Source organism: Eschscholzia californica, unplaced genomic scaffold, assembly GCF_041429995.1.
Source record: "Eschscholzia californica isolate CP2 unplaced genomic scaffold, dmEscCali1.0.p SCAF_1, whole genome shotgun sequence".
NCBI lineage: Eukaryota > Viridiplantae > Streptophyta > Magnoliopsida > Ranunculales > Papaveraceae > Eschscholzia > Eschscholzia californica.
In genome coordinates this window covers 36012621-36023838 of record NW_028238198.1, presented here as the reverse complement: position 1 = coordinate 36023838, position 11218 = coordinate 36012621, and the positions used below count along the sequence as shown (strand labels likewise).

The window sequence follows — 11218 nt, the reverse complement described above, 5'->3', positions numbered from 1 at the left end:
AGTGGTGTAATAAGTGGGTGCTATTTATATATGAAAACCTAGGATACTTTTCACTAATGGTGTGTTTGGTTGCAGGATTCCTAAGTAGGATTCCTATTAAAAGTGGAATTTGGTAGGAATCATGAATCCTTGGTCTGTTTGGCTACCAAGAATCCTAGGACTCTTGAATCCTAAGGATTCCTAATTCCAAAATTTGTATTGGACCAAAATTCCACCCTACCCCCTAGGATTTGTTAGGATTTTGGATTAATAAACCTAAATTTCAAACTTAACATCATCAAAAAAGTATTTCCTTCTACAAAATCATTATTTTTTTTTCAAAATCATTATTTTTTTCAAAAATCATATTTTTTCTAAAGACGTTTAAAAATACTCAAATAATAATAAACCATAGGATTCTTAGTTGCCAAACAAGCCAAAAAATATTACTAGGATTCATGAATCCGTGGAATCATGAATCCCAAGGACTCATGAATCCGCGGATTCATGATTCCGTCATCCAAACACACCATAAATTTACCCAGAAAAGACGGGATAGTGATAGTATAAACACAATCTTTATGATTATGAATTGAGGAATTTGTTTGTGATTACATACAAGTGAGTGCTACAATGACAAAATCTTTGACAACACTAAAAGAGTAAAAGACAAAGTTCTTTTAAAGTTTTTCAAAGTTTGACTTTGATCTGGACCTTTCTTTCACCTAAGTGATTCATCGAGTTAAAGATTTTGTCAAAAATTCTCTGTACACTTAGCATTTCCTTCCATATTCATGAAGGATTTTGCTAAAAATAAATGTTAAGAGTGGCGATCGGAGTTTCCTAATTTTTTTTTAGAAATGACAGAAAAGGTAGCTGCAATTTCAAATAGTTGTTTAGCTAGTAGGTATGGAATGATCTTGTCGAAGGAAAAAAAAGGGATGGAATGATCAATGAGATGGTAACAATTTCAGAAATGACGCTTATGTCGTTAACTTTTTTCCAATTGTCTTCCTATCATTTTTTCTCATATTTTTCTTGTCCTTTCTTGACCATTTTTATTTACTTCTAGAGATGTCGCCGCTTTTTGTTTCATGTAAAACTAAAATTTTGCTCACCAACACACAACTGTTTGTTTTTATCATACTAATTTCTTTTTTTTTCCGCCCAAAATATATGAATTTGCTTCAACAATACTACAATTGGTTTAAAATATTTCATCTATAGAAAAGTTGTAATTTCTTTCAATAAAAAAAAAGAAAAAAAAGTTTCAATTTGTTTATACTAAACTACTGTTTCTTTATTGGCCAATTTTCTTCTCCATTTTTTTAAGAAAATAGGAACTGCAATTTGTCACCGAAATTTTTGGTTAAAAACCCAAAATTTGGGTCCAAATAGGGAATAAAACCCAGCCCGGAATAATAACCCACCAAAAACCCAATTCTCAAATATTATCTTAAATCAAACTCAAATACGGATCTCTAGGCACAATCCATCCAAAAAACGCATCTCTAAGACCTCCTCTAATTTCATATTCCCTCTTTTACCCTCCTATATATATACTCAACAACCCACCTATTACTTCATTTTTCATTTTCTCATTCTCTCTCTAAACCAAAACACTTTCTTTTTTATCAGATAATATTTTCTCTCTCTAAAATCTTTTCCAGATTTCTCTCTCTACATAAACTTAAACCCTCTTCAATAACACTCATTATCTTCATTTGTCTTCAATCATCTTCAATCATCATCTTCAGTCATCATCTTTTTCGTTTGAGCGACTTTCATCATCTTCTTCGTTTGAGCGACCTTCATCATCTTTTATCTTCAATCATCATCTTCTTTAATGGAGGTTAAAAGAAGCTTCAAATCTCGTTTTAGGGTGTTTTCATAGTTTCGTTGAGAGTTAAATATATAGATTTGGTGTTTTCATGGTGTTTTCATGAAGTTAATCTTTCATGGTGTTTTCACAGAAATCGTTTGGTGTTTTAAACACATCGTCCTTTGGTTTTCCTTTTATATATCCTTCATCCTTTCTTGAAGATTTTGAGATTTTTGATTGTGTTCATCCTTTTTGGTGAGAATGTTTCTGTAATATTTTGGTTATTCCGTATAAGTTTTGAGAATTTTTCCTACAACTTCTCGTTTTGTTTGCAACATTCTACAGTTTATGTAAACATTCTTCGTAATCCAAACAACATTCTAAAAAATGTTCACACATTTATATTCCAGATTTTCCATTTAACAATGCTTTAGTTTTTTGGTGTTATACATACACAATCATGTTTACGTAAACATTATTTGAAGTGTTTTAAAAAAATTCTTTGTTTCTGCAACATTTTGTATCCTCCGTACATATTTTGAAAATTATTCCTAGAACTACTCGCTTTGTTCCGAATACTCTATTGTTGTGTAAACATTTTAATTAGTGGTTGGAACATTATACAAAATGCAAGAAGCATTATGTTCAAAATACCGACACTTCTTCAATAATGAGAACACTTTCTCTTTTGTTAGAAGCATACTTATCAATTGTTAAATGTATATTTTTGCTCTTTATATTCGGGATTCATTCTGAATGAGAATGTCTTTGACATTTTCCACTACTTCTAAACATTTTTAGAAATGCTGATAACATTCGCTTTAATGTCTCGAACATTTTTCCATATTTGTACTGCATATAATCATTTGTTCATTCCACTTGCAGAATTTGCATCTATGGAACCGGATAGAACACCTGCTACTTCTCAAAATAATGATAACAAGCTAGTTTGTGAATCGTGTCGAGCCCAATTGTGGTTGTCATTCTTCCCAGTCCTTCCAACATTAATCAGAATGTTTGCATATGTTGCTTATTTGTCTTAGAAACTCTTCCTTTTGTCTATGAATTTTATATTTTGTTCCAAACATTCTAATTCATGTTGTTTTGTGAATGAATCCTTTCATGTCTAACTCTTATTTTGTAAATTTATTTTTCGGCCAAAAGAGTGTCAACAATGTAAAAACGCACCTTAAGAATGTCCATAACTGATTGTTTCTTCATATTTTGTTTAGTTCCTGAGACAAACTGTTTATTGTCTCTGCATCTCATATATTTTGAAGATTTTTTTGTTATCTTTATCATGAATGTTATGAACATGTCCAACATTGTAGTTGACATCCTTCAGAATGTCCTAAACAAAACCATAAATGTTTAAAACAGAACCCAAAATGTTTCAACATAACTTTAAATGTTTCAACCCCCCCCCCCCCCCCCCCCCCCCCAACACACAACTGTTTGTTTTTATCATACTAATTTCTTTTTTTTTTTTCCGCCCAAAATATATGAATTTGCTTCAACAATACTACAATTGGTTTAAATATTTCATCTATAGAAAAGTTGTAATTTCTTTCAAACAAAACCCAAAATGTCGAACCCTAAATGTTTGAAACAAAACCCTAGATTTTGAAATCGAACAAACCCAAAAATCAAGTAAAACACCCAAAAATCATCAACAAACCCCTAAATGTTTGAAATCGAACCCTAAATGTTTGAAACAAAACCCTAGATTTTGAAACAAAACTCTACAAAATTAACTTCCAAAATAAATCCACCTAATACTCTTGCTTTCTGTTCTTAAATGAAACGATCACAACCTTCAAAGGTTAACCGGTTCGATTTCGGTAGGAAGATAAGAATAAGATGATAGATGTTTTGATGCAGGCGCATAACACGTGGGCCCAGGTCCACGCGTGCCCACGTCCCGGTCGGCCACAATAGTGGTCCTAATTAGTATAGGATTAGGAAGTTACTTTAATTTGGTATTTCTTTATTTAGAAGTTTCTATGTTTTAAGTATTTTATTATTTAGGAATCCTAGTTTGGGTCTATCTAGGAAAGTCTGTTATCCTATAAAAGGAGGTCTAGTCTATTTTATTATTCATATTGAAGAGAAAAACCATTGAAGTTAATTAAGTTTTAGTTTATTTATCGTTTTCTTTACAGTTCTTCGTTTATTTTATTGTTCTTATTTTAATTCCGCTGCGTCTACATCAAGTGGTATTCAGAGCCATCAAAATTCTGGAAAAAAATATCTATGGATACATCTCCTCTTGAATGTTGGAAATTTTTTCCACGTTTATCTTGGGATCCTATTCGAGATACAACTCAATTTTATATTGATCGAGAAGATGAAAGAAAAATTCATCAAATTTCTAAAATTCCACTCTTCGAAGGTCAATTTCATATAAATTTCTGGATTCAACACATGGAAGATTGGTTCAGAAATCAAGACGTTCCCGACGAAGATAATGTTTTTTTGGTTGAGCAACATATGTCCGAAAGAATCTATGAACAATATAATGCCCTGCAATGGAGACTTATTGATCAAGGAAAATCGATCATTGATGATTGGGTTACATTGAAAAGTATTTTCAGGTATGGTTTTCTTCCTCTCGATGAATGTTTGTCATGTGTAGAAACAAAAATTGAATTGAGAAGACAGTTCTCCGAAGTTACTTCAATCACTAAGATCGATGATATTGAAGGAGAAGTTCAAGGAAAAAGGAACAAAATTCAGTCAATGGCGGAGGAGGAAGAAGGAAGTAATTTTCCTTCATCAAATCTAAATCCTAGTCGAGATATGAAACATCAATGTCTGACCAAATTTTATGATTCATATGACATTCCGGGAGACGACATCCTTGTTTCGAATCATAAAATTTTACCGCATCAATTATGTCTCACATCACCTCCGTACTCTTATACACCACCATCGTACTCACCACCATATTCACCATCACCTCCATCTTCTTATTATACACCACCACCATATTCACAACCTCTTATACCATCTTCGACACCACTAATGGAACAACGACAACAGCAACAGCAACAGCGACAACAACAACAATCATCTCCTTGTCCATACCAACCGTCAACACCACCACCACCGTACTATTATTATTCACAACCTCTTATTTCCATTAACTATGAAGAAGTAATAAAAGAAGAAAAAGAAGAGTTTGAACAAGTTGACGAAGTTGATTACAAAGAAGTTGTAGTTAAAGAAGAAGAAGAACAAGAAGTTGAAAAAGATGATTCCAACTATAAAGAAGTCCTAACAGAGGATGATTCCATTGATATTAAACATGAAGATCACAACGAAGTTGAAACTGAAGAAGATGAAGATGAATATTCCCCAGCAATAGAAGAAGATAATTTTGATTTTATTTGGGATCCAGGAGCTTTGACAGTTTCGACTCCCCATGATCAAACAAACCTTCATTCATTATCATGGGAGAAACCTATTTCGTATTCAAATAATAGTAGTACCCCATGGTCTTCAAATAAACGATCACAACTTGATAATGCTACCACTTTTACGAGGTTTAAAGGCAAAATTTCACAAGATAACAGGTATTGGGGAGCTCAACTATATGCAGATAATCAACTAATTTGGCTTGAGACGTTGGCTTTTGTATTTCATATTTACCCTACTGAAATCTTCTCCGGTAGACAGTTTAAATTCAATCAAATTCATCATGAAAGCAATCTATCAACATCATCGTCGTCTGAAGATCACTGGATGAAGACGAAACGTTTCCTGCTCAAAGATCTGATTACTAACACTGATGCCAATGATAGTTATGTTTTGTTATCTTCTCCATCAACAATTTCTTCATCACAGTATATTACTAAGAAGTCAATTGTAAATTCAGTGGAGAGGAGGAAAAAATCAACTGAAACTATTACAAAGATGCCTACATACAAAGTAATTGGCAGAGAATCATCATCATCTTCAATGGCTTCATCACATGAAAGTCTTTACTTGAGAAACAGGGAATTAATGAAAGGAGGTGGATGGAGCTTCACCTTACCACACGGGAGGCCAAACATAGGAATATTAATTGGTGTCTCTAACGTGTTCGAGAAAATGCTCCTTAGAAAAATCAATGGGATACTTGCTACATTAACGAAAAAGAGTAATGTGAAGAAAAAGAAAAGTATCTCGCCACCAGTTCACTTTTTAGCTTCCGGTGAACACGAAATCGTGATATATTGGAAGATGATTTTGGAGGTCCGGTTTTTCAAAGAGGATATTTTGGTATGTGCAATCTTCTTCATCCCACTAAAAGATGACGACCGATGTCACAATTTGTTGGATGTTTCTTCACTACTGTGGATTTTACGAATCTCGTCGTGTCAAGGGGTCCGGATTATATTGGGTTCGTTAGTCCATCATTGTCTTTTACCGATTGTCTGCAAATTTCGTTCGAAGTGGGAATTACGGATCGCCATGGCGGAATACAGAGTATACGGATGGCTCACATTGTTTCCTTCATCGAAACGGTTCGGGACGAACCTTCTGGGGAACGGGGTGCTGATGCAGGCGCATAACACGTGGGCCCACGTCCACGCGTGCCCACGTCCCGGTCGGCCACAATAGTGGTCCTAATTAGTATAGGATTAGGAAGTTACTTTAATTTGGTATTTCTTTATTTAGAAGTTTCTATGTTTTAAGTATTTTATTATTTAGGAATCCTAGTTTGAGTCTATCTAGGAAAGTCTGTTATCCTATAAAAGGAGGTCTAGTCTATTTTATTATTCATATTGAAGAGAAAAACCATTGAAGTTAATTAAGTTTTAGTTTATTTATCGTTTTCTTTACAGTTCTTCGTTTATTTTATTGTTCTTATTTTAATTCCGCTGCGTCTACATCATGTTTGAGATGTTTGTAGCAGATTTATGAATGTAGAGAGAGAAGAAGAAAAATATTAGAGTGAGAAAGAGTGTTTAGAAATGAAAGAGATGCTTGAGTTTCTGAGTAATGAAGAGAGAGAAAAGAAAAAGTGGGGTTGACGTCACTTTTCGGCTGACATTTACGTGTCTTGATTTTCGCGAAAATTTTTGGGCGGGAATTGTAGGAGGGATATAACAGGTAGGGATATTGTATTAGGAGGATAGGAAGGTATTTTCATGTTTTGGGTTTCTTTTAGATATTATACCGGATTGGGTTTGGTTTGGTATTTTGGGCCGAATTTTGGGCCTTAGAATGAAAAAACAACAACACCACAAAAATGGAAGACCAAACAGAACAAAACCCACATACCATGAAAATATAGGATAAAAAAGAAATCAACAAAAACAAATGTGAACCCGATCTTGTTGATAATTTTTTAAAATAAATCGTCATTAGAAAAGAAATATGTTCGTGATTTGTGAACAAATTTTCATCATAAAAGAGATAACATATTCTTGAGAGACATGGTGAACCAGAACAACACACAGTGAAAAACAACATATTGGTCAAGACATTCATTTAGCTGCTAATCTAAAGAAATTGAGACAAAAAACATACCAACAACACAAATTTGTTTTCTGAAATCCAATGGAACTAGATAAAACCATAACTTAAAAATGATTTTTTATACTTTGGTGCGAGAAAAGTGAAATGGATCTAAACCTGATTAAAACGTCTCCTTCACCCTCTTAGGCTCAAAATAGCCAAAATGTCTTTGGTGCTATTTTGTTTCTCCTTGTTTCTCTTTTGAATCTTCAAGTCCTAGGGTCATCTCCTTTGATTCTCATCAACTCTCTTGATTCCCCTAGGATCTTTTCTAGATTAGTTTCTTGCTTAGCTCCCTTTATGCTACCTAATTATTAAATAAGCACATATTATTAAATAAAAGACATGAAATGGACTATTTTATCACATCAAAGACTACTCGAGATATTACCGTGGTTATAATGTCGGAGTTTTGCCCAGACAAGAGAAATCACTTTGTAGAAGGAAATCAATCGGTACTACAAGTGACAAATATATTAACGATGGAGCGGTAATTTGTCTAGAACTTCGCAAACCAACTTGCAGAAAAGACTGCATCAAAAATGGATTTAAGGGAGGAAGTTGTACCAATTCTCAATGTTGTAAATGTCACTTGTAGAAATGCAAATGCACTACTCTACTAGTATGAGACTATAATATTGTTGCTAACCCATGTAACTGTTGGAGTCAAAACATTTCACTCGCTGTCGACCTGCTCACCATTGCAAAATTCATGTACCAAGTTTTCTGAAACACCAGCTGAAAACATGAAAACTCAGTTTTAAAGAACTTTTTTGTTGAAAATGTGAAATGAACACACTCTGAATGCACAAAAGTAAAACATGTGACTAATACCAACTGAGACTGTGGAGACGTCATGAAGAAACATAACAAAAACTTGTATAGATTTGGCCATTTGTTCTTTAAATGTTTGAATATACTCGATAACTGTTCTGTGGTAGAATGGAGTAAAAGATGGGTCTTCAGAATTTGTTTGATTATGTTTGATAACCTTTCTGTGGTAGTGATGCATGGAGATTTTTTGAAGATATTCCAAGAATCTTGGATATCTTCAGATTTAGTTATTTTAGTAGTTTTTCTATTTTTGGGAATTGTTTTCAGTTTAGGATTTCTGTTATTCTAGTGTTCTATTTTATTAGGAGTTGCCATTTGAATTTGACTAAGATTAAGAAACCCTAGGCCTATATAAAGAGGGTCGAGTAGTTGTTTTAGTCATTCAAGTTAATCAATAAAGTTCAGTATTTCAGTTTTAAATCTTCTTAGTTTCGGTTCTATAGTCTTTAGACGAAGATCTAAGGCTTTTTCTGGGTTTTAGAAGTTTTAGACGAAGATCTAATTCTTTTTGGAGTTTTCTGCTGCGTCAGTTGGCATCAGAGCGAGGTTTCTCATGGCTTAATGGCAGGAGGCAAGGCTAGAAATACAACCTTCGACGGTGATCGGAGCATCAAGGCTGCATGGTTAGCATTAGACAGAATACAACATCAATTAGACCAGCTCGTGGAGAGGCTTAACACCTATGTAAATTTGGCAATGCAAACCTTCGGCAGTCAACCATTAATATGGAGCGTGTTGAGGGATTCGCCCACAACCAACTTGTTAATGGATACGATAACAGAGAACGTGTTAAGGGATTCACCCTTAACCAAGCTATTAATGGACACTGTAATAGGGAACATGTTGAGGGATTTGCCCACAACCAACCTGTTACTAATACCAAAAAATCATGAGTACTACAACAACAAATTCTGAGGTAATATCTAATTCTGATGCGTCTTTAGGTGTGGATGAAAATAGTAATACTATTTCAAACATGGATATTCGTACGGAATATGATGTTATTCCAGTTATTCACAAAAACTGAAATCATTGTGAATACGGAAAACATTAATATCACTTGTCCACAAGATGAGGGATTTGAATTTCTTGAAGAAGTTAAGGAAGTTGACTCGAATGAAGATGAGAAACTTTATGGATTGGATATCGAGCTAACTGATTTTCCTTCATATGGAGATCCTTTTCTAGTATTATGTGAATCTAAAATAGTTTCTAATGGATTGGTTAGTAGTTTTATTGGGCCGTCTTCACATAAGTTTGTGAATCTCAATCACTTTATTCACGATCCTTACATATTTATTTTTGGGGTGAAGAGGAAAATTCAACTCAACCACAAGTATCTTGATTATATCATAACTCAATCTTCGTTTAAATATTAGTATTTGGTTATTCCTATACATAGCTCACGAAAAAGTTGCATTAAGGGACTACCAATCACCATGACAACTAAATCGATTAGTAAACTCGACGAGTTTCTTTGAAGTGCAGGAGACTGATGCAGGGAGTTTTTCTAAAGATATTCCAAGAATCTTGGACATCTTCATATCTAGTTATTTTAGTAGAAGTTGCATTAAGGGAGTACCAATCACCATGACAGCTAAATCGATTAGTAAACTCGAGACGAGTTTCCTTTGAAGTGGAGGAAACTGATGCAGGGAGTTTTTCTGAAGATATTCCAAGAATCTTGGACATCTTCAGATCTGTTATTTTAGTAGTTTTCTATTTTTGGGAATTGTTTTCAGTTTAGGATTTTTGTTATTCTAGTGTTCTATTTTATTAGGAGTTGCCATTTGAATTTGACTAAGATTAGGAAACCCTAGGCCTATATAAAGAGGGTCTAGTAGTTGTTTCAGTCATTCAAGTTAATAAATTTCAGTATTTTAGTTTTAAATCTTCTTAGTTTCGGTTCTATTGTCTTTAGACGAAGATCTAAGGCTTTTTCTGGGTTTTAAAAGTTTTAGAAGAAGATCTAATTCTTTTATTAGTTTTCCGTTTCGGTTCTATAGTCTTTAGACGAAGGTATAGTAGTTTATTTCTCTGACATACCAATTCTCTGAGATACCAATCGAAAACATGAAAAACTCTTGAAGAAATTTTTTGGTTGAAAATGTTAAACGGATACACTTTCAATGTAAAAGCTAAAAAACAAAAGTAAAATATAGGACTAATACCAGCTGAGGTTGTGGAGACGAGAAGAAGAATAATAACAAAAACTTGTATAAATGTGGTCATTTGTTCTCTAGTGTTTGGATATCTGATAACAGTTCTTTGCTAGAATTGAGTAAAGAATGGGTAAAAGATGGGTCTGATTTATAAAAGAATTTTTTGACATATGATATGTTGGAGAGTTATCATTTTCTAAGATGTCACATGAGGTGTCGACCGTAAAAAAAGAAGAAGAAGAAGAAAGCAACAATAAACCGGTGCAATGAGCATTCAATTATCATGGACTGATGCATCCAGTGGATCCATTCCATGTGATGAAACTTGAAAGAATGTTCCCCATTAAATGACATCTTTAGAGTACCGAGAGATAGGTTTACATTAACCCTTTGACGATCCAATCAAATCTTATCAGGCACAAAAAACTCGGCTCCATCAGACATGAGAAAAAGGTCATGGTACCTTAGCAGACATGAGAAAGCCGGCTAGGTTAGCATAGAGATTGTTTTTAGCTGTATGGGAACAAAAAAACCTTGTTAGCGCACCATTATGTAATCAATTAATCAAACGTGAAAACCTTGCTCTTCCAAGCACAAAAAACCCGCCTCCTCAGGCACAAAAGTCCTGCTTTGCCGGACATGAAAAACCCTACTCCCACCTCACACGTAAAACCCTGCTCCCTAGACAACCAAAGTCCTGCTCCTCTACACACGCAAAAGTTTGTTCCGCAAACACAAGGAGTCCATCTCAAGTAGACCTTAAGTCAAACAAACAAAATATTGTTTTCTTTTTAACTAATTTAACGTTTCATTGGATAGCCTAGAGGTTTAACCGAACAAGCTCTATCACCTATACCATGTTCTAACAAGAGAGATCGTAGGAAGGTTGATACGAGTCTCTTCGGCCACTTAAGCT

General features: G+C 34.1%; 1 long non-coding RNA gene across 1 annotated transcript; it reads right to left on the bottom strand.

Moving 5' to 3' along the window:
• Positions 1–7441: 7441 nt before the first annotated feature.
• On the bottom strand, positions 7442–10402 carry LOC147566439 (uncharacterized). The gene is made up of 3 exons (XR_015237426.1): positions 10312–10402; positions 7698–8044; positions 7442–7613 (listed from the first exon to the last, which is right to left on the bottom strand). It is a non-coding gene; the product is annotated as an uncharacterized LOC147566439 (long non-coding RNA).
• Between the last annotated feature and the right edge of the window lie 816 nt (positions 10403–11218).